Source organism: Leopardus geoffroyi, chromosome B2 (assembly GCF_018350155.1).
Source record: "Leopardus geoffroyi isolate Oge1 chromosome B2, O.geoffroyi_Oge1_pat1.0, whole genome shotgun sequence".
In the NCBI taxonomy this organism is placed as follows: Eukaryota; Metazoa; Chordata; class Mammalia; order Carnivora; family Felidae; genus Leopardus; species Leopardus geoffroyi.
The window spans coordinates 33,385,532-33,409,655 of NC_059332.1; the positions used below are offsets into that span (position 1 = coordinate 33,385,532).

Here is a 24,124-nt window from a genome sequence, read left to right on the forward strand (position 1 = left end):
GAAGCAGGCTCCAGGCTCTGAGCTGACAGTACAGAGCCCGATGTGGGGCTCGAACTCACGAAACGCAAGATCGTGACCTGAGCCGAAGTCGGCCGCTCAACCGACTGAGCCACCCAGGTGCCCCTCGATTTATTTTTTTAATTTACATGCAAGTTAGTTAGCATATAGTGCAACAATGATTTCAGGAGTAGATTCCTTAGTGCCCCTTACCCATTTAGCCCATCCCCCCTCCCACAACCCCTCTAATAACCCTGTTTGTTCTCCGTATTTAAGAGTCTCTTGGGGCGCCTGGGTGGCGCAGTCGGTTAAGCGTCCGACTTCAGCCAGGTCACGATCTCACGGTCCGTGAGTCCAAGCCCCGCGTCAGGCTCCGGGCTGATGGCTCGGAGCCTGGAGCCTGTTTCCGATTCTGTGTCTCCCTCTCTCGCTGCCCCTCCCCCGTTCATGCTCTGTCTCTCCTGTCCCAAAAATAAATAAACGTTGAAAAAAAAAAATTAAAAAAAAAAAAAAGAGTCTCTTATGTTTTTGTCCCCCTCCCTGTTTTTATATTATTTTTTCTTCCTTTCCCTTATGTTCACCCGTTTTGTACCTTAAATTCCTCCTATCAGTGAAGTCATGATATTTGTCTTTCCCTGACTGACTAATTTCACTTAGCATAATACCCTCCAGTTCCATCTATGTTGTTGCAAATGGCAAGATTTTATTCTTTTTGATTGCCGAGTAATACTCCAATATATATATTGGAGTATTACTCGGCAATCAAAAAGAATATATATATATATATATATATATATATATATATATATATATATACTTATATACACACCACATCTTCTTTATCCATTCATCCGTCGATGGACATTTGGGCTCTTTCCATACTTTGGCTACTGTTGATAGGGCTGCTATAAACATAAGGGTGCGTGTGTCCCTTCGAAACAGCACACCTGTATCCCTTGGATAAATGCCTAGTGGTGCAATTGCTGGGTCGTAGGGTAGTTCTATTTTTAGTTTTTTGAGGAACCTCCATACTGTTTTCCAGAGTGGCTGCATCAGTTTGCATTCCCATCTAAAGATTATTTTTAAATGTTTGTTTATTTTTGAGAGAGAGAGAGACAGAGCACAAGCAAGGGAGGGGCAGAGAGAGAGAGATACAGAATCTGAAGCAGGCTCCAGGCTCTGCACTGTCAACACTGAGCCCGTCGCGGGGCTTGAACTCACAAACGGTGAGATCATGACCTGAGCCGAAGTCAGACACGTAACTGACTGAGCCAGCCAGGTGCCGCGGACAGCACTGATTCTTCTGTGCAGTCAGGGTGGGAGACCATTGCTCCCTGGCAGGTAGGTGGATGTGAGATTTGGGGAGCCTTGGACCACCCCCACCTGACTGTACCTGGCATCCATTCCCTTCTTCAAATCCTGGCAGACGCATTAAAACGTTATCAGAAAATAAATGACATCCTCATGAGACTTTGGTTTGTCCAATTTCTTGTAGCCTGAGATCAGCTTTCACCATTTTGGGTGATGGAAAGGAAACAGGTAAGCCGGGCTTATGTGGGGTCTCCTGAGGACACCAGGACGCAGCGACGGTGACTCACTCTGTTTAGCGTTTCACAGTTTCCAAAATGCCTTTTCATCCGAGCTCCTTTGGGCCTCACCACAGCCCTCCAGTTAGTGGCAAAGTGAGCCATGACCCCAGCGATGGATCCCAAGTCAAGGACCCCAACTTAACTTCTGCATCTTATTGGCCTCTGCCCACCCCCCTTCCTTTAGACAGCAGCTCAGAGCCAGCTCATTAGCGGGGTTTAACCCCTTCTGCCCAGTTCTGCATTCCCCCTGCTTGTTTTATGAGGTCCTCCTGCCTGTTGCCCATTAATGTTCTCTTAGAAGCAGGCAATTCCCAAGGGTCTCCGGGGCTAAGTGCTAATTGGACCAGAGCTTCTCCAACCTTGATGCGCTCTGGAGTCTCCTGGGAACTTTGTTAAAAGATTCAGGGTCAGGAGGTCTGATGGGCCCAAGATTCTGCATTTCTCACAAACTCTCAGGTGATGCCAGTGCTTCTGGCCCGTGGACCACACTTTGAGCTGTGAGAAGTTAGACCCCGCCCCAGCTGTGGGCTGTGTAGAACGGTCCTTATGACGTGCCTGGCGTCCCCCATGGAGCTCAGGCAGACACTGGTTAGTTACTGCCTGGAATCTGGCCTGAGCATCAGTTACTACAAGTTCAAGCCTCTCTCTGGTTTTCCCGTTGTGAGACACACTCATCAAGCCATTTGGCTCATTTCAAAGCCTGTTACTCTTCATACGTCTCTGGGGAACATCTCTGTCTCCTCCCTCTTCCTGCTCTCTTCTCTTTCCTCAACACTCCTAATTCCCATCCTCCTCTTGCCCCAAACGGGCAGAATCTCAGCTAGACATTCGGCAGAAAGCTGGCTGAGTAAACTTATTTATACTAAAGTGTGAATGACTCACATCTCTTCCCTTAACTCTTCCAGGGGTTAGTTAGACGTGAAAGAGAAGGAGCTGTTGGTTGTTAGAAAAGTTGACAGTGGGGGAAGGAACAGAAGATACTCAGGAATTCTTTCCTGCACGCCCTAACATCTCCCAAGCTTGGGATTATTATTGAAATCATACGAGGGAACTTTAAAAAATAAAACAAGCCAGGAACACTTGGGTTTTACCCCAGATTAATAGACTCCAGAATCTCCAGAGTGGAAACCAGTAATGTGCATTTTCTTTGAAAGAGACCTCATTACCCATCCAGGTTTAGAAACGACTTCCCTAAATTATACCATGGGTGCAACTCGTGATTCCATTTCTCCTCTGTTTCTAGAGGAGAACTGCTCAGAGGGTCCTTCTGTCTCACCCAGGAAACTGTTGAGTGGGGGAAGAAAATGGGGCCCAGATGGTGTGTTCAGGGCTAGCTCCCGCCAGAACTCAGCTGCTTACGGGCCACTCGTCCTCAGTGAGGATGAGCCTCTGTCTCCTCATCTCTGCAATGGGATGGAGCCAGCCATCTGCAGCCCACCCCTGTGGTTGCAGCTGGGGAGTGGAGATGCGGCAGATTATGCCACGGGGACAAAAGGCAGCCTGGGAGAGGGGGAGGCAGGAGCCAGGGCATGTTGGGGGGCCCAGCACCTGCGCTGAAGCCTGGTCACAATGGCTCAGTGGGAATAATTGCTGTGGTAATTATGAAGATTGCACAGGCAAATGGAGTCCACGTTACGTTCTGCTCCTTTGCAAAGGTCATCTATAATTGCCTGACTTCCTCCCCAGGGCGGGTGGGTAGGTGGCTGCGTGGGGGGCCTGTTAGGGGGTCTCTGGGATGCAGGCCCAAGCTGAGGGGGAGGGGGCCTGGGAGCCTCCGGGGCGACCTCTGCCAGCCTGGGGTGGGAGGCAGGCGGGTGAGCTCCCAGTGCAGAGCTGTTCTGGCCCCCCCTTCGGGAAGACGCCCTGGCTCCCTAACTGCTCTGCCCCCTCCTCCAGGAAGACGCCCTGGCTCCCTAACTGCTCTGCCCCCTCCTCCAGGAAGACGCCCTGGCTCCCTACTGCACTCTTAGTTGAGCTGGCTGCAGTTTGGGGCACTCGGTGCTTACTGACTCACAGGGAGACTGAGGCCAACGTGGTGATCTGTCCTGTCCGTCTGGAAGGCTCAGCCCCAGATGCCCCTCAGCCTGATGTGCTATGGGGCTTACACACTGTCACCAACCTTCTCTGGCTGTCTTTCTCTACAAAGCGAAGGAGACACAATGGTTTTGGAAGGCCCTTTCCAGGTCTGGGTTGTAGGGATCCAGCATTTGCCCCCAGGTTCTGTGGAAGATTCGTGCACGGCTTTGGAGTCGGACAGAATAGAGTTTCAGTCCTGGCTCCTTCCTGCTGTGTGCTGTTGGGCCGCTGACTTTACCTCTCTGAGCCCCAGTTTCCTCTTTGAAAAAATAGAGATAATAGTGTACATCTCTTAGGGTTGCTGTTGAGATCAAAGGAGATAGTATTGATGAAATATCTAGTTGGCGTTATTGACCACTGCTGCTGTGTCAAGCATGGTTCCAGGGGCTTTGTCTGTCCCAAGTTGCGTGATCGATCCTCCCAGCTGCCCAGTGAGCCAAGTGCTGCTGCTATCCCCAGGTTAAAGATGAGGAAACGTAGCAATGGAAAGCACGGGCAGACGGGGCCCCCAGCATGTCAGCTGCTCATACAATTACTTCTGTCCTTCTTGGGAAGCTTCTCCAGCAAGGCTTCCCCATTTGCCCCAGGTGTGCTCACCTATATGCCTCTGCTGGAGCTCCCCCTCCTATGAACTCCTCTTCTTCTCTGGCCCTCCAGACTGTACCCCAGCCCTGCCCCCAGGCAGCCCTCCCCAGCAGCCAAACTTCTGATTCTGTGGTGTGGACGTCCTGGCCCACACTGTCTGGTGCCCTGTTACCATCTAGCTCTGTGGTCTCTCCTGAGTCTACCCACGTTTCCCTGGAGCTGACCCATGGCCGGTTCTCGCTTATCTCCTTAGATGCTCCCGGCATAGCGTGGAAGGTGCCGGAGAACCATGTGTTTGAAAAGTTCCGGGGCCAGAATCTCCCGCAGTCCCCCGAGGCCCGGCGTGAACCCCATTGAATACCTCCGTGGGCCACACCTGTGCTAGAAACTGGGCCGAGAGCGATACAAGATGGCCTGGGACTGAGACTTCAGGGCAGTAAGACAGCGGTTCTCAGCCCAGGATGTGTTTGGGAACCACCTGAGAGGCTTTGTTCTCACTGATGCTTGCCCCCCCCACCCATGGAGAGTGGTGCATAGAGAGGGGTGCAGCCTGGCCTTGAGGAATTTTTTAAGTGTCCTCAGTAAGAAAATTGGATATCCACATGCAAAAGAATGAAGTTCAACCCTTACCTCATATCATATACAAAAACTCACTCAAACAGATCAGTGACCTAAGTGTTAAGAACTAAAACTCTTAGAAGCAAGCATGAGGCAGGGGGAGTCTTCATGTCAGCGAATTTGGCAACGATTTCTTGGAAATGTACCAAAAACACAGGCAACGACAACAAAAAATTTAAGTAAATTGTACTTCATCAGAATTTAAGACTTTTGTGCATCAGAGGATACTATCAAGAAAGTGAAAAGAAAACATACAGAATGGGAGAAAGTACTTGCAAATTATATATCTGATATGGGATTAATATTCGAAATATATAAAGAACTCCTACAACTAGGGGTGCCTGGGTGGTTCCATCAGTTAAGTGTCCGACTCTTGATTTCAGCTCCGGTCATGATCTCATGGTTCATGAGATTGAGCCCAGAATTGGGTTCTATGCTGACAGTGTGGAGCCTGCTTGGGATTCTCAGTCTCCCTCTCTGCCCCTCCCCCACTCGTGCTCTCTCTCTTTCTCTGAAAATAAATATTGTTTTAAAAGTTAAAAAAAAACCCCAACAACCTCCAACTCAAAAAACAAAGAACCAAGAACCTGGTCAAAAAATAAGCAAAGTGGGGGTGCTTGGGTGGCTCAGTTAAGCTTCAGACTCTGGATCTCAGCTCAGGTTTTGATCTCAGGGTTGTGAGTTCAAGCCCAGAGTTGGGCTCCACTGTGAGCGTGGAGCCTACGGAATAAAATTAAAAATAAAAATAAAAAAACAAGCAAAGGGCTTGATATTTCTTCAAAGATGAAATGCAGGTGGCTAATAGGTACTTGAAAAGATGTTCAACCTCATTAATCATTAGGGAAATGCAAATGAAAACTACAATGAGATACCATTAGGATGGCTATTATTTAAAAAAAACAAAAACAAAAACCCAGAAAGTAGCAAGTGAGGATGTGGAGAAATTGCAACCCTTCTGCATTGCTGATGGGAATGTAAAATGGTACAGCTGCTGTAGAAAACTGTTTGGCATTTCTTCAAAAAAGTTAAACATAGAATATGATAATTCTACTTCTAAGTATCTACCCAAAAGAAGTGAAAGCAGGAACTCGAACGGATACTGAAACCCAACGTTCATAGCTGCGTTGCTCTCAATGGCCCGAAGGTGAAAACAACCCAATGTCCCTTGGTGGGTGACTGCATTAGGAAAATGTGGCATACGCATGACAGTCGAATATTATTCGGCTTTAAAAAAGGAAGGAAATTCTGACACGTGCTTCAACATGGATGAGCCTTGAAAACATGCTGAGTGAAAGAAACCAGACACAAAAGAACGTATATTGGGGCGCCCGGGTGGCTCAGTTGGTTAAGCGTCTGAGTTCGGTTCAGGTCACGATCTCGCGGTTCGTGGGCTTGAGCCCCACATCGGGCTCTGTGCTGTCAGTGCCGAGCCCGCTTCAGATTCTCTGTCTTCCCCCTCTCTGTCCCTCCCCTGCTCTCTCTCTCTCTCTTTCTCTCTCCCAAACATAAACATAAAAAAATGAGGTTCCTAGATTAGGCAAATTCAGAGGTACAGAAAGGAGAATGGTAATTACCAGGGGCTGGTCGAAGAGGGGGCACGGAGAGTTTATTGATGGGGACAGAGTTTCAGTTTGGGATGATGAAAAAGTTCTAGAGGTAGATTGTATGTAGTGATGGTTGCCCAGCAATGCGAATATACTTAATTGCATACTTACAAATGGGTGCAATGGTAAACTTTATGTTATGTGTATTTCACCACGATTAAAAAAAAAAAAAAAAAAAAAAGTGTTCCAGGCAATTCTTCTGTGCATCTGGATTGAAAAACACTCTAACGGGGCCAGCAAATTGGCATGAAAAGTGAAAGTTACAATTAAATCTTGCAGGTGCTTTGATAGACATGAGTGTGTATGTGGAAAGAATGGGGACGTCTGTGTAGAAAGGTCAGGGGGTCAGGGAAGATTTGTTTCCCATGAGGCAGGCTGCTGTAAGGATTAGGAGGTCAGTTCTAGGGCCGGACTATTTGGTTTCAAATCCCCCCCTAGCTCGGTGAGTTTTGTGCAGTAACTTGGGCAAGTTACTGCTGTGTATCTCAGTTTCCTCATCTGTAAAATGGGGATAATAATAATGCCTGCCTTAGAGGAAAGCTCTGAGTTTAAACAAGGGAATTCATGTAAAGCATTTAAGGCAATATCTGTCCAATAAATGTTAGCTAATGTCATGGTAATATGATTATACCATAATTTATCAATTTCCCGGACTATGGACATTTAGGTTTTCTCCCTTTTCTGATGTAACAATTGCCAAGGACATTTTTGTGTTTGTTTTCTTGAGCATATGTAAGTTTTTCTCAAGAGCCTATGCCACTAAGTGGAATTTCTAAGTTGTAGGTACGGGCCTGGTCAACTTACCAGACATGGCCAGTGTTCCGCAGTGTTGGGAAGACTGTTAGGGTCTCTCTTGAAAGAATGATTTCAATGTGATTTAAATATGTGGATCCTGTCTTCAGGCGTGTTAGCCCTGTAGATGGTAACAGTTGGGATGCCAATAACAGAAAAACCAACTTGGGGCGCCTGGGCGGCTCAGCTGGTTAAGCGTCCGACTCTTGCTTTGGGCTCAGGTCGTGATCTTGCGGTTCATGGGTTTGAGCCCCACATCGGGTTCTACACGGACAGTGCAGAGCCTGCTTGGGATTCTCTCTCTGGCCCTCTCTCTGCCCCTCCCCCACCCACACTTGCCCTCTCTCTCTCTCAAAATAAAGAAGTAAACTTTAAAAAAAAAAAAAAAGAAAGAAAAGAAAAACCAACTCAAAATGGCTTATGCAGACTCTGAATCAGTAGGTCCCAGAGTGTGAAGTGGGACCCGAGAGTCTCCATTTCTGACAGGCTCTCAGGTAATGCTGATGTTGATGGTCTGTAAACCACACTTGCGGTAGCAAGGGTTCAAAAACTTGGCTACACATTGAAACACCTGGGGAAACTTTTAAAAAACACCGATTCTTGGATCATACATTTAGAGGTTCTGACTTCATTGATGTGGGGTGAATTTTAAAGCTTCCCACGTATTCTAATGGGCAGTAAAGTCTGGGAACTACTGGGGTGCCTGGGTGGCTCAGTTGGTTAGGCGTCTGACTTTGGTTTGGATCATGATCTCACGGTTTGTAAGTTCGAGCCCCGCATTGGGCTCTCCACTGTCAGCACGGAGCCTACTTCAGACCCTCTGTCTCCCTCTCTCTGCCCCTCCACCGTGCAAGGGCTTGTGGGCACACTCTCGTGCTCTCTCTCAAAAATAAAATAAACATTAAAAGAAAAGTTCAGGAACTACTTGCTTAAATTAAAAGAAAAACTTGCTATTTTGCTCACCAGGATCCCCTGAAGACAGCTCCAGCATTAATTCTGTGACACAACCACCTCCAGGAACAAGCTTTCCATCCTCAGTGGGTAGGTTTGGCCCTCAAACTAGCTCCCCCCGGGAGCACAGAATGGCTGCCACAGCTCCAGACACCTCATGCAGATCCCACAATGTCCAAGAAGACAAGCGACTGTTTCTTCCCAAGTGCCTCTTATCATCAACAAAGAATACTTTCCTGGAAGCTCTTTCTCTCTGGGCTGATTGGCTGGGGGAACAGGAGTGCCACAAATGACTTAAACCAGTGGTTCTCAAAGTAGGGTCCCTGGACCGGGAGGATAAGCATCACCTGGACACTCCATGGAAATACAAGAGGCCCAGCAATCTGTGTTTTATCATATCAAGTCCTTTAGGTGATCCTGATACATGTTCAAGTTTGAGAACCACTGGATTAGAGTTTGTGCGTTAGTCCTGTAGTTCTCATCCTGGGATGATTTTCGCGCCCACCCCCCCCCCCCCCCCCCAGGAGGCATTTGACAATGTCTGCAGAGTTTTGGGTTATTATAACTAGGAGTGGGGGTGCTACTGGCATCTAGTGGGTAGAAGCCAGGGATGCTGTCGAACCTCGTATAATGCACAGGACAGCCCCGCAGAGAATTACCAGCCCCAAATGTCAGTAATGCTGAAGTTGAGAAACCCTGCCTTAGCTCATTCAGCCTTTCTTTTGAGTCCTTTGTAATCCAGTGGGGACCCTTGTCAGCAAGGGCGAAGGAGGACTGGCTATCGGCTATCGGTTGGACAACCAACAGTGTCTGCTCCTAAAAATTACTTTCACAATAAATCAGACGGCCCACCATCTTTCCCACTGTCCCCTTGCAGAGCAGGCCTTTAGAAATAGCCCCATGGGGCTTGCAGGGTCAAGGAGGTTTCTATTTGTCAGGATGAGTGAAGGCCCCTGGCTCTCTCCTCTCTGAGGGTGGGGGGAATCCTAGGGGATGGGTTACGGGTAGGGCTCACACTTGGTGGCTTACTCCAGATATTATTGGTCATGCTACCAGGACCTTAATTATCTTTCTTTAAACATAGTACGTGATTTTTTTTTTAATGTTTATTTTTTTGAGAGAGGGAGACAGAGTGGGGGAGGGGCAGAGAGAGAGGGAGACCCAGAATCCAAAGCAGGCTCCAGATTTAAAATCTTTTTAAAAATGGTTGGATGCATCCCTGAGCGTGATTTTTGCACTGTTTTGGAGCCTTTTTTTTTTTTTAATTTTTTTTAACGTTTTATTTATTTTTGAGACAGAGAGAGACAGAGCATGAACAGGGGAGGGGCAGAGAGAGAGGGAGACACAGAATCGGAAGCAGGCTCCAGGCTCTGAGCCATCAGCCCAGAGCCCGACGCGGGGCTCGAACTCACGGACCGCGAGATCGTGACCTGAGCTGAAGTCGGATGCTTAACCGACTGAGCCACCCAGGCGCCCCGGAGCCATTTTTTAATTAACTAATTTTGTCCAAGAAGTGTGGCTCCATCATTTACATGAGCAGTGGAACGGCCAGAATTTGATGTGTGAAAGCTCTCCTTTGGGGCCCCATCAAATGTGTAACGTTGGACATGTCTGCATTTGTGTGTGTGTGTGTGTGTGTGTGTGTGTTTTAGATTTTACTTTCAAGTAATCTCTCCACCCAGTGTGGGGATCGAACTCACAACCCCGAGATCAAGAGTGTCCTGCTGCACCGACTGAGCCAGCCAGGCGCCCCTGCGTCTGTATCTTTGTTGACACCTTCCGACCCTGTCGGGCTTGGATTTTCTGCAATGATGGGAATGTTCTGTATCTGCACTGTCTCGTATGGCAGCCACGGGTGGCTGTGGAGCACATGAAATAGGGCTAGTGCAACTGAGGAATTGATTTTTTTTTTATTTTTTCAGGAATTGAATTTCCAGCTTTATTTAATGCTATTGAAGAACTTAAATTTAGTCAAATGGCACTAATGACTTCTATAATGGACGGTGCATCCTTGGACACCCTGCATTTTTCCCAGGGTGCTCGGCAGGGTGCTGGCTTGCGCTGGACCTCGAGAGTCGCTCAGCACCCAGGCTGCTTAGAACGAGATGGGCTCTGGCTCAGAGGATGCCCTGTGCAGTCCATTTCAGCTGGAGGCCTCCGAGATTCCAGAGAGGAGCTCGGCTCTTTTGAATATTACCAAAACTGTACCCACAATGGGCATTTCCCAAACTGAGGCAGTCCAGTCCATCCAGGACCTCCGAGTGCTTTGCTTTTGGTGGGGATTTTATCAGTTCAGCGTAGAAATGTTGGTAATGCCATGCCGATCAGAAATTCTATCAGGTAATTGAGTAACAAGTAATTTGTTGTATAGTTTAAAAAAACAAACAAACAAAACTTCTGGGGCACCTGGGTGGCACAGTCAGTTGAGTTGAGTCCATTGACTCTTGACTTCAGCTCAGGTCGTGACCCCAGGGTTATGGGATCGAGCCCTGCGCCGGGGTCCACGCTGACTGTGGAGCCTGCTTAAGATTCTCGCTATCCCTCTGCCTCTCCCCTGCGTGTGCTCTCTCTCAAAAATGAAATAAAATATTTCTTAGCTCATGCAGTTTGGTAGACAAAAATCTTTCCAAACGTGGAATTGGGTGAAGAAATATGTAAATGGCCCCCCAGTGGCACTTAGGTTAGAGATAGTTAATCTGGTCCACCCCCCTCACTTTGAGAAAGGCAAATCAACACCCAGAGAGGGAGTGACCTGTGTAGGGCCACCTGGCTGGAATGGGGCTGCATCAGGACTAAAAGCCAGGGTCCCACGCTTTTTGGAGAAGCTGATGTCTGAACAGGGTTCTTGTGACCCAGGGTGTGTGTGTGTCTGCCCTGGGCTGTCTGCACCCCCGAGACAGTGATTGTGCCTGTGACATTCCCTTTGATCAGTGATCGGAAGACATGGAGGTTTAAAAACCTCTTTGATCTTGGAGTTCTAGAATAGGGGTAGGAATAGGATTGGACCAGTTCTTGCAAAGCAGTCACTGGAATGTCTGTGCCCTCATCACAGTGGGGAGCTACCTGGAAAGAAGGTCACGAAAAATGCAAATTTGGGGGCCCCACTGCTGACCTTGCTGTGGCGGTCTGGCACACTGGTGCTCCCTGCCGTCACCGTGAACCCCACCTCCTGCTGTGCACATCCTGGTGTAGCACTCTCCCCCGCCATTGACCATTGACTCTGCACTTGCTATGTGACCTGCTCTGGGCAATGAGACGTTGGCCAGCATGAGGGAAGCAGAGGCTTGATAGATAAGATAACTTGAAAGACAAGTTACACGTTGGAATTTGTCCTTTTGGAATGTTTGCTCTTGGAGCCCTGAGCCCTGAGTCCATGTAAGTAGGTCTAAGGTACCCTGCCGGAGAGACCACAGCCTGGGGGGGAAAGAGAGGGAGAGGGACCGGGAGTGGCAGGCCAGCTAGCCCAGCCGACTCAGCCGAGGGCCAGTCATGTGAATGGAGAAGCTGTCTCGGGCACTGTAGCCCCAGCCGAGGCCATTGTAGAAGAGATGAATCACCCAGGTGAACCCAGCCAACCCCCAGAATTGCCAAATATAATAAATCATTGTTGCTTTACGTCACTAAATTCTGGGGAGCTTTGTTGTGCAGCCACAGACAACTGAAACCCCCTGCTGGATCAGAATCTCCGTGGGCCATGGCCAGACTCTCCATTTTAGCCAAAACTCCAGATGGTTCTTGGGCTTCCTAAAGCCCGAGAACCCCTGGAAGGGGAAAGGGCCTGATTCAAATCACCATGAGCTGTGTGACTTCATATAAATCCCTTCGCTCCTCTCCTTCTCCTTTTCCTTGTGGTGCCCCTTGTGGTACACAGACTCCATAGATTCTTGGGGAGGAGGGGTGTTTCTTTAGCCATTTCTCTGAACACTTTTCAGCCCCACATCCTTTCTCCTCTCCTCTTGGGACTCGAACAACATGAATGTTGGCTCTTCTGTTGGGGACCCAGAGGGGCCTGAGGCTCTGTTCTTTTTTTTTTTTTTTTTTTAGTTTATTTATTTATTTGGGGGGGGGGTTGGAGAGAGCAAGTGTGAGTGGAGCAGGTGCAGAGAGAGAGGGAGAGAGAGAATCCCACGTGGGCTCCATGCTTAATGTGGAGCCCAATGCAGGGCTTGAACCCACGAACTGTGAGATCATGACCTGAGCTGAAACCAAGAGTCGGATGCTTAACCAACTGAGCCACCCAGATGTCCTCATTTATTTTTTTTTTTTTTTTTAGGTTTATGTATTTATTTTGAGAAAGAGAGAGAGAGAGAGCGAGAGAGCATGAGCGGGGTAGGGGCAGAGAGAGAAGGAGGAAGAATTCCAAGCAGGCTCTGCGCTGATGTGGGGCTTGAACCCACAAATTGTGAGATCATGACCTAAGCCGAAATCAAGAGTCTGATGCTCAACCGACTGAGCCACCCAGGTGCCCTGCCCATTTTTTAAAAAATACATCCTTTCTCTGTTATGCAGATTGGGTAATTTCTATTGTTTTATCTTCAAGTTCACAGATTCTTTCCTCTCTGTCTCCACTCTGCTGTTGAGCCCATCCAATGACCTTTTGGTCCTAAATTTTCAGTTTGACTCTTCTTTGTGTGTTCTATTTCTTTGCCAAGGCTTTATATTCCTCATTTGTTTCCAGGGTGTTCCTAATTGCTTGTTGAAGCACTTTTGAGACTGCAGCTTTAATTTCCTTGTCAGATAATTCCAGTGTCTGTGCCATCTTGCTGTTGGCCTATGTTGGTTGCCTCTTCTCCTGCCGATTGAGATTTTTCTGGCTCTTGGTACGACAAATGATTTTTCTATTGTATTCTGGACATTGGAGTATTGTTATGAGACATTGGCTCTTGTTCAAATCTTCTGCCTTAGCAGGTCTCCTCTGGGACTGCTCCTGCGGATGCCAGGTCAGGGTAGAAGCTCAGCTTCCCCGGAGTGCCTGGCTAGCTCAGTCGGTTACGCGTCCGACTTTGGCTCAGGTCACAAGCTCACTGTTCGTGAGTTCGAGCCCTGCGTCAGGCTCTGCGCTGACAGCTCATCGGAGAAGGCTGCTTCCTCACTGCTGAGCAGGGATGGGAGTTCTGGATTCCCACCAGACAGACCTCCACTGATACCTCCCTGCCTGGGAAGGCAAAGGTAGCTCATTACTGCTCCCCATGTTGTCTCTATTGACCTGTTACTTCTAGGGATGGTGACAGTCCTCCTAGGCCTCCTAGGCGGCCTCCTAGGCCTCCTAGGCCTTCTAGGTCCCCACCCAGTGTGGAGAGGGTGGGGTACCTTGATACCACTGGGTGGGGATGGAAGTTCCAGCTCCCCACCTGTTCTCTGTAACCACCTGGTGGAGGGGGAATGGGCCCTGGTTACACCCAGGCACAGCTCCCCACTTGGTCTCTGCCCATGCAGAGGGGATGGGGCTGCAGTTTTTTTCCATGGTGTTTGGCCAGAGCAGGGCATTTATTGTTTTAAAGGTTTTGATTTGCCAGACCGTACCTTTCCTAGTCCTTCCAATTAGGGAGGAGAGGCTTTTCTTGGGGCTGTTTTTGTCCACAGTCATTGGTATTTCTGGGTTGCTGATTTCTCCAGCTCCAAATCTGAGATATTTTGGGCAAAAAGAAAACCCAGAGAACTCACTGCTGTGTTGTTCCTTGAGCCCTGAGATCCCTAGTCAGTCCGCCTTCTTCTCTCCCTTTTTAGAGTCTTTGTAGGTTTGTTTTATATATAATGTCCAGGACATTAGCTGTTCTTTCCAAGAGGAACAGGGAGAAGTATATCTACTCCATCTTGCCCAGGAATCAGAAGTCAAGATTTACCGTTCTTTTTCTTTCTTTCTTTCTTTCTTTCTTTCTTTCTTTCTTTCTTTCTTTCTTTCTTTTCTTTCTTTTCTTTTCTTTCTCTTTCTTTCTTTCTCTTTCTTTTCTTTTCTTTTCTTTCTCTCTCTCTCTTTCTTTCTTTCTTTCTTTCTCTTTCTTTTCTTTTCTTTCTTTCTTTCTTTCTTTCTTTGAGAGAGGGCAAGCACGAGCACGGGAGGGGCAGGGAGAGAGAGGGGGTGGGAATATTGAGCAGGCTCCACACTCAGCATGGAGCCTGATCCAGGGCTTGATCTCACGACTGTGCGATCATGACCCGAGCCAAAATCAAGAGTCGAACACTTAACTGACTGAGCCACCCAGGTGCCCCAACATTTACCTGTTCTTGAACTTCATATAAACAGAATCCACTACCTAAATCTTTTTAAGGTTGGCTTCTCTTGCTCAACATGGTGTCTTGAGGTTATCCATGTGGTTGTGGATAGTCAGCTAGTTTTCATTGTTCTGTAGGGTTTGGCTGTGTGAACAAGCCCCAGTGTGGAATTTGCTGCGTGGAATCCTGTATAGCCACGAAAAAGCAGACCTACCTCTGCTGTATGCAGTAAACCACACAGTTTGCTTACCAATCCTTCTGTAGATGGTATTCGCATTGCTTCCAGTTTGGAGCTACTATGAACAAAGGTGCTTTGAAGACAATTTGCTGTGATGAACAGATATTCTTGGACATGTGTTTTAGCGACCACAGCACTCACTTCTGTTGGGAATAAATATTTCAAAAGCCTCTTAACTGGTCTGTTTCTTCAGCCCTTGCCTCCTTCTACTTACTTTTCCGTATACAAGTCACAGTGATCTTTTGAAAACATAAATTGGATCCCTTCTCCCCCTCGCTCGAAAATACCAATGGCTTCGGGGCGTCTGGCTGGCTCAGTTGGTGGAGCGTGTGACTCTTGACCTTGGGGTTGTGGGTTTGAGCCTCGTGTTGGGTGTAGAGATTACTTAAAAATAAAATCTTAAAACCAATGGCTTCTCTTCATCTTTAGAATAAGATAGTAGAGGGGCGCCTGAGTGGCTCAGTCGGTTAAGCGTCCGACTTCAGCTCAGGTCATGGTCTCACGGTTCGTGAGTTCGAGCCCTGCGTCAGGCTCTGGGCTGATGGCTCAGAGCCTGGAGCCTGCTTCCGATTCTGTGTCTCCCTCTCTCTCTGCCCCTTCCCCATTCATGCTCTGTCTCTCTCTGTCCCCAAAATAAATAAACATTAAAAAAAAATTAAAAAAAAAAAAACCTTTTAAAAAGAATAAGATAGAAGAATCCTTCCCATGTCCTACAAGGCCCTGTAGGATCTAGCCCCTGCCTGCTTCTTCTTTGTTCCGACCTTATTTACTGCCTCTCTCTACCTGCCATTCCTCTGTCTACCCACCCGTTCATCCATCAAAACATCCATTCAGTTTGGGGGTGCCTTCAGCGTGCCTAGGTGACTCCCGCTTTTGCCCTTGCTTTTCCCTCTGCCCAAAAGCACTGTTCCTGCAAATCATCACCTCCCCTTCCCCCTTTATTTAAGTGTCTGTTCAAATGTCATCTCTTCAAAGAGGGATTCTAAAATGTCCCCCCATTCATTCTCTGTCTTTACCCCACATTATTTTTCTTCTCTTTAAAAAAAAAATTTTTTTTACCATTTATTTATTTTTGCGAGAGACAGAGTGTGAGCAGGGGAGGGGCAGAGAGAGAGGGAGACACAGAATCCGAAGCAGGCTCCAGGCTCTGAGCTGTCAGCACAGAGCTCGACGCGGGGCTCAAACCCATGAACCGTGAGATCACGACCTGAGCCGAAGTTGGACGCTTGACCGACTGAGCCACCCAGGTGCCCCCACATTATTTTTCTTGACAGCACTGATCACCACTTGAACTGCTATTGTTTCTTTGTTGCGTGTCTCCCGCTTTGGCGTGAAATGTCCAGGAGGTTAGGGATGTTGTCTCGTTATCTCCTGGGTCCCGCTCCCTAGAGCAGTGCCGGGCATAGTAGGTACTCGGGAACTATTTTGGGATTTGTTCAGACACGCCTCAGCTCAGATGGGAGGGCAAGTCCCTTAACTACGTACTTCCCCCACTCTAGTCTCCTGGGATCTCGTGACAATGCAGATTCTGATTCAGGAGGTCTGGGGTGGGACCTGAGATTCTGCATTTTCCTCCCAGCTCCCAGGTGATGCCCAAGCTGCTGGTCCTGGGATTCAGGTGTCGGATAGCCAGGGCTGCATAGCTCTGAGCCTCCGTTTCCACATCTGTAAAATGGCTCATTGTGAAAAACAAGTGAAGCACTGTGCATGGTGCCTGGACTTAGGAGGTGCTCGGTACATATTTACTGCTTTTCCTCTCGATGCCTTTCTGCGTCTGAGACTTGAAGTTGCCTCCGTTTTCTCTTTCCCCATCCCTACAGTTTAGCCCCCTACACAGACCCTCGGTGGAATTTTCTGAGCTGGCCAGCCCTGCCTGTCATGGGCAGGGGTTTGGGGAGGATTCTGGCATTTGGACAGTCGTGAGAACATTATGCAAATGAGATGCAAAGCAGCAGCTAATGAACCCTGATTGCATTGGCCCTGGCACTGGGGAACTGTGTGCTGGGCTGGGAAGGGGGGGTAGTGAATGTTTTCTGGGTTGGACGAGGAGGTAGTGACAGAAGGGGTCAGCTTCTCCTGGGTCGCCCGAGGCCCCCTCCTCCTATATTGACTGGTCCGCCTGTGGGACTGGAACCTGGTTAAGGTCCAGGAATAGGGCTGAGGACAGGCATGGTGTGTGTGTGTGTGTGTGTGTGTGTTGTGTGGCGCGGGGGTGTCCCTGAGCCCGCCTGAGACCTGCAGGTGGGAGACTACAGGGCTGCATACTCGTGGCTTGGGGGCCCTCTCAGTAGCAGAGGAGACTGGATCAGGCTGACAGTGGGAGTGGGTGCTCTGCAGGCTTGGCACAGAGGGGGTGACAGGGGTCAGCTCCTCCCACAGAGCCTGTATGAACATGGGAGGGCAGCACTCGGGGTCTGCCAGGCAGTAGGTGGGCTGGATCAGGCTCAGGAGGGGTGGAGGTGGGGGGCAGCTATCTTTGGAAACCTGGGATGGAGCTGGCTCTTTAGGAGAAAGATGATCCGGGGCTGGGGGACTGGCAGGTGGGCAGGGGGCTCTGCTTACAATGCCTGGGAACTCAATCCCTCCTCGCCCTCAGCTGAGGTCTCCCCACTGTCTCCAGGGAGCCCCAGCTCTCAGGTGCCAGGCATCCCCACCCTCTGGCCCGGGCCTTGACTTGACCCTCTGCTGAGGACCTCCAGGCCTGTGGACAAGTGTCAGGCTTCTCGCTCAAGGATGGTCAGGCTGGAAGTCCCCTCTGAGGTGATTTGGGGGAGGGGGGGGCGGTCTTCACTCGTGCTTCTTGACTGGCCCTTCAAATGCATGTAGTGACCCTGTCCTGCCTTTGATCTAAGGACGAGAAGCAAACTTGGTTATGAAACTTCCAGAAAATGGGTCGCTGTTGCCACGTGTCCTAATCAGATCTTAATGGAACCAATGCCGAGCGTTGGAAAAAGCTTGGCAAAGCAGTGGGTTCGAATCCCAGCCCGGGGATTTACTGGCTCTGTTAACTTGGGCAGACTGCTCAGCCTCTAAAGCCTCTGTTTCCTCGTCAGTTCCGCGCCCTCACCTGCAGGGCTGCTGTGACAGCCAGAGGCGCTGCAGGAGAGCAGGAGTTAGCACATCCACGAGCTCCGTACCCTCGAGGGCAGGGACTCTGTTTTGCCCACGGCTGTGTCCCGGCACCTAGAACGATCCCTGGTACACGGTGGGTGCCTAGTAAGTATCTGCTGAATGAAGGAGATTCCCTATTTCATCTGTTCCCAGGATGATTTCCCCCTTCGCAGTTGACAGCTCTGAAATCTGGATGTGCCATGTAGCTCATAGCCTTGGTTTAACTGGCGTCAGTCTCATCACTGAAGGGATCTTGCGTGGGATGAAATGTGGAAGAGGCTATTACTATTATTGTTATCGTTAACACTTTTTTGCTTGATTTTTGGTTGGCTTCTGGGTCTTTCTGACTGCATCTGCCTTCTCTGGGCTGCGTGGGGTCCCTGAGAAGCACCCTGGGGCACCGGGGCTGCACTGATCCTTGCCAGGGTCCTTCTGAGGTGGTGCTGGGCTGGAGACAGTGCATCCCGTGGGGGCACGCTGTGCGTCCTGGGCCCCAGTCCCCACTTGACGTCCTCACCTCGCCTCCACCAGATGCCACCCCTCCTGGGGGGCTGACAGGGTTCTCTGAGCCTGGAATCCCCTCTGAGGAGGAAGGGCCCATTTTACTGGATCTGTCATAACTCCCAAGTCCCAGGACCTGGCCGGGGGATGGGTGGGGATATCTGTGAGCCTCCTAGGCAGAGGGGCCTCTAGGTGGGATTTAGTGTGGATCAGGCAGGGGACTTTAGGAGGGAGGGGGTCGCCGGAGGGTGGGTCCTATGTCTACCCCCACCCCCGACCCCTCCTGCAGCAGGGCTGAGACAAGGTGGGCAGATTCGTGTCTGATCTCTAGAGGGCAAGTGCAGAGCAGAAAGGTCCTCTCCTAGAAGTTGATTCTGGTTCAGTCTCCTGGTTGGGACACATGCTTGTGTCACCGATCCCCTCCCATGGGGCTAGGGGCTCGTGTATGCATCTGTTGCTTTTGTGTAGAAAGGGTTTATGTGTTGCACGTTCTGGATCCGTGTAGATGTGCATGCATGTGTCCTAAAGATGTGTAAATGCTGGCATTACTCTTACCGTGTCTGTTCCCTCTGCACATACGGGTGGATGCACAGACTTGTGGAGACGCATGTAGGCAAATACATGTCATGGGAGTTTGTATTTATAAGTGTGTTGTTGGGGTGCTCATTTGCGTAGACACACATCGGAGCATGGAGGTCACATGCGTGTAGCGCGAGCCTCGCTGTTTGCTCTGAGGGGTGGGTGACAGCTGTGGCCCGTGGGAGTTGGAATCACAAGGCCTCCCTGGCAATAACCAGCCCAGGAGCCTTAGATGCTCAGACAGGTTGTTTTACTACCGTGGGCCTCAGTTTCCCATCTGTAAAATGGGTATGGATTCTCAGAGGATGAGACTGTAGACAAGCATCTCATACTCGGCCTGACCCAGAAAAGGCTCAAAATAAAATTGCGAGGGATGACTGGGTGAGAATAAATGATCGAGTAAACAAATGTTTACAGAGCAGCAGGCAGTGAAGTTTAAGGACCTGAGGCAAGGGCAAGGGCAGGTGCTGCTTGCAGTGTCTCGAAGGGATGTGGGGAGGGAGGGTCTTGGGGAGAAAGAGAGGAGAGGGGCTGGAGCAGGGTCCCCCACACAGTCAAGGGTGGCCTGGCGAGCCCCTGTGCTCACTGGCATCTCCAAGGTGAAGTGTGTGCGCCCGGCCCCGGTTGATGTCCTCTCGAAGAAGCAAGCGTGGAAGGCGGGCGTCCCCTGGTGTCTGGGAGGGAGGGAGGCTGTGCGGCATTGCCTGGTTGCCATAGAAACGAGCAGAAGGAGGTGGGTGGCTGGAGAAGGAGGCGGGTCGGGAGGAGGGAGGGGAGGAGGCAGCGATGGGGGGCGGGGAGCTGGCTTCTGCAGTTCTGGCTCTGCTGCCTTCCTGAGCCAGCGGTGGAGGGAACCCGGGAGCACAGAGCCCCCAGCCCGGGCACCAGGCCCCCTCCCTGCCCGCCACCACGGAGAAGGAGGAGGACAGCCAGCCCCTCCGGCCCTGGCCTGGCCCAGCGGGGGCAGTGAGCTCCTACCTGCCCCTGGCTTGGTGCCCAGACAGGCCCAGGTAGGCATCCCCGATGGGGACAGCTGGAAGAGGCTGCATGAAGAGTGCCCCCCCACCCCCACCCCCAGCTGCCCCTGCCTTCCTACCAGCCGCACCTGGCAGGAGGCATACAGGCAGAGCCAGTGGACCTGGGTGGGAGCAGCCTGGATCCTGGGAGGCCCTCTTCAGAATCAGGATCCTCCTCAACAGGAGGACCGTCCCCACTGCCGCCTCCCTCCTCTGCCCCTCTGTCCCTCTCTCCACCACCGCCACAGGTCCAGACTGTAGAAATGTTCCCCTCTCTGGGGGAAGTGGGCTGAGGGGGGCTGGAGCTTCCGGGGACCCACAGTGCTCCCCCCTCCCCAGGCTGAGGCTAGAGAGGTAAGAATGCCCCCTGCCCCCACTCAGGGCACTGCTAGGCCCTGGCCATTTGGGAACAGCGTACCCACATCCCACCCTCCACACCAGCTGCCTCTGTGCCGGCCCCGGATGATCTCAGGCGTTGGGCTCAGAGCCCCCTGCTCAGACAAGAGGCGTGTTTCTCCTTCTCCCCCAAGCTCGGGCCTTTTCCTTCCTTGTTCTCCCTGCAGACCTAGATCCCTAGATCTCCCAAGGGACCCTTGTGCCATCCTCAGCAAGCCCAGGGTCTCCATGTTGGGGGACCGGGTGGGGGTGCCTATGGCTCTCCCTCCCCCCCACTCTGTCCCTCTGCTGCATTGCTCCTGGGGACAGACTCAGCTGCTGCTGGGGAGCTCGGGCACTGCGGAGGAACCTCTGCCCGGTGCTCAGGAGGGGGCGGGGCTGGGGCCCAGGGAGGACCTGGGCCACACTCTAACATCTGGGCACTGAAAGGACAGGGCAGGGCCTGCGCCAGTGCAGTGGGTGAGTGGCACCCGGTCCAGGTTTGCCCTGGGATAGAGCTGAAGGGCCTTGGATGCCATGGGGAAGAGATCCTAGCCTGAGAAGGGCAGGAGACTGGTGTATGTGACCCTGAGTCCGCCTCCTTCCCCAGCACACCCTGAGAGCGGGTCCTTTGCTGGGACCACATTATGGGGCTCCCCATTTCCCTGGGCCCCTGGGGGTCAGAGTAGCTCGTGCAGGGGCCGAGAAGGGATCCTTGGGCCTGTGACGGGGTGGGGAATACTCACCAAGAAGCTGACATGGCTCGTTCATTTCTGCAAACGTTAGTTGCACCTGCTGAATGCTAGGCACAGGGGGCTTCTGCTTTGGGGTGAAGGGCCTGGGAATGAGAAGGCCAGACAAGGTGGGGAATGTACATCTCCCCTGGAGCCAGCAGCCAAGTAACCCGGATATACTGTCTCAGTCTGCTCCCAGCTCCTCTGAACCCCACCACCCCTCTGCTCATCTCTCTCCTTTGGGGGGAGCTAGAGACCCTCCCTCCCCACCAGGGTCTGGGACAGGCATCTGTCCTGCCTTACCTTCTACAGCTGGGCCGGCCTCCATCCCAGCCAGAACAGGGGGACCGGTGAGGCCTGGAAGGAGCTGTCCCTTCCCCCAGGCCGTTCACACCTGGCCCTGCTCTCTGGGAGGCCACGGATGCAGAAGGCTCAGGACAGGACCGACCCTCTCAGAGGAGCCGAGTGTGGGATGACCGGTCTCAAGGAGAGAGAGGTACCCAGAACAGCGAGGGCAGGGGCCTGCTCATCAGCAGCCCTAGCTCCTGCCTCCTCACCTGTGGGGTTTCCGTTTGGGCTCCCCAGGAAGCTGACCCTGAGATAAGGATACCATGTGAGAGGCTCATTTGAGAGGTGGTCTTTGGAAAGACTGCGAATGTGTAGGCGAGACAGGGAGCCAGTTCTCACTGTGGATAGCTAGGGCTCAATCCCACTGGGGACCTCTGGAGCCACCCCAGGCTTAGCCCACGGGGAGGGTGGAGGGCTGGTGCGTGTATACACCATCTCCCCTCCCCCACACCACCCCACCATCGCTTGAGGGCTGCTCCTGCCCCCTCATACCCTGCCTAACTTTTCTCTTAACTGTTGTCACCACCTAGCGAGCAAGGAGACACCTCCCTGTGGAGCCTGCTGCGCGACACCAGCACTGGAACAGTCCTAGAGGCTCCCTGGAGATGAACAGGCCGAATGAGATGCTTCCTCCTCTTTGCCTGGAGAGGGGCAGGGGGTGTGGTGCAGGGTGGCGACTGCCTTTAGGGATGAGTTTCTGGAGGAGAGAGAGGGGGTCTGGGGCTGGAGGAAGAAGGAGAGGGTAGAGAGGGTAAAGGCCAAAGGTTGGAGTCGAGGGAGGAGGGGAGGAGAGGCCAGCCACCATGGCTTGTTGACTTTAACCATTTTCTGGCTTGGACGAGCCTACCTGGTCCCCTCTGCCCTGGGTCTCTCTGGGGCCCTCCAGCCTCAATTGAGACCCAAGCTCTGTCTCCTCTGGTTTCCTGCTTTGTGTTTCCAGCCTCTTCTTTCCTCCCTACCACCTTACCATAGAGGAGATGGAACTTGGGGTGGGGGGGGCTGGATTTTATACCCAAAGAGAAAGCAAGAGGCAGGCCTGGGGTCTCCTTTTCACAGGTCACCTGGAGACCTGGGGGTCCCAGGTGAGTCACAGAAGGGTATTGGAAGGGTGTCTTAGCTCAGGTTGCCATAACAAAATACCATAGACTGGTTGGGGGGTGGCAGGGGGTGGCGGGGCTTAAACAATGGGTATCTATTTCTCATAGTTCCAGAGGCCAGAAGTCCAAGGTCAGGGTACTGGCCTATTGGGTTCCTGGTGAGCTTTTCTTCCTGGTTTGCAGTTGGCTGCCTTCTCGCTGTGTCCCCCCATGGACTGTCCTCAGTGTGGGCATGTAGGGAGAAAGTGGACCTCTCTTTTCTTCTTATAAGGACACCAATCTTATTAGATCGGGATCCCACCATTATGACATTATTTAACCTTAATCACCTCCTCAAAACCCTATCTCTAAACACAGTCACGTTGGGGAGGAGGGTAAAATATTAACATTTGGATTTGGTGGGGACACAAGTCAGTCTTCAGGAAAGGTCTACGGGGATGTTAGCCCACAGAGAGGAGAAGGGGGTGTGAAGTCATCCAGGGAGCTGAGGGTCTCCTGCTTTGGAAGAAGCATAGGCAGTAATAATACCTGTGACAATAATGCTTCTGGCACAATAACCCCATGGGGTAGCTGGTATCATCACCTTCATTTTGGCGATGGGGAAACTGAGGCACAGAGCGGGTAAGCAACTTACCGAGGTCGCACAGCCAGCAAGTGGCAAAGCCGGGTTTTGAACTCCGTTGTTCTGTCTGGCCCCACAGGCAGTGCTCTCAAACCACCGTGCTAATATAGCAGGATTTCCTCTGCGCGTCGGGAGAGAACCAGCAAGGTGCGCTTCCTGGCAGGGTGTGACCAAGAACTGCACCAGGGTGTGGGGGTGAGATAGGTGAGGGCTGGGGTATTCAGGGAAGGCTTCTTGGAGGGGGTGGGGCTGAGTTGGCCCTTGGGGGAAGCAGGGTTATTTTGGTTTGGGAAGTGATGAGCGATAGGACAGCTGCACCCCAGGGCAGGAGGGAAGGTGTGAGCCAAGCGGCAGAAACTGGAGTGAGGAAGGGGGTATGCATCACAGGGAGGAGGAGGAGAAGGACAGCACGATACAGCTGACCCTGAGCCCTCCTGCTGCAGCTGAAGCCCCAGGAGAGGCTGGCAAGAGTCCCGGTGTGGCCCCAGGTCAGGCACCGTGAGCCCGTCTATCTCGGGCTAACGTGAGGAGCAGGGCTACAGCCAGGAATGTTCGCTCGTGGGGCCTGAGACCCCCACCCTGCGTGAGGGAGGAGGCGGCTCTGGCTTCCCATGGCCCCGCCCAGGTTTGAGCTGAGCCGCTCCCTTGGGAGAATGTCTTAGGCCAGGGGGACTCGGGTGACACCCATGGAGTGCTGCTCTGCCCCGGGACAGCTGGTGGTGGGGGCGGGGAGGGCAGGGGAAGGACTCATCCCCGGGTCTGGATCTGAACTCTGTGTCCTCCCTGCTGTGAGAACTTGGACAGGTCATTTCACCTCTCCGAGTCTCAGAGAAGGCAGGGGAGTCACTGCCCATCTCTGTGGGCTGTGGTGAGGATGGGGGCTGGGGGCTACAGTGCACGAAGAGGCTGGCACATAGCAGGTACTCAATAATGGCATCATTATTGATATACAGGGAGAGTGAAGAGAGGGATAATGGAACAGCCTCTTCTTTTTAAAAAAAATTTTTTTTAATGTTTATTTTTGAGAGACGGAGACAGAGTATGAGGGGGGAGGGGCAGAGAGTGAGAGAAAGACACA

The 24,124-nt window shown here is 51.4% G+C and overlaps 1 protein-coding gene across 3 annotated transcripts in view; it reads left to right on the forward strand.

The window, feature by feature from the left end:
- The window catches only part of PACSIN1 (protein kinase C and casein kinase substrate in neurons 1), a 56,943-nt gene that overhangs the window by 19,669 nt on the left and 13,150 nt on the right, over positions 1 to 24,124 (forward strand). For 2 of the 3 annotated variants that reach the window (XM_045497957.1, XM_045497956.1), the window contains exon 1: positions 19,667 to 19,864. The exons of the other annotated variant lie outside the window; for it this stretch is intronic. The gene's annotated coding sequence lies outside the window, so the exon portion shown is untranslated. Of the gene's footprint in view, positions 1 to 19,666; positions 19,865 to 24,124 lie in introns of those variants that run through there. 3 annotated transcript variants of the gene reach the window in all.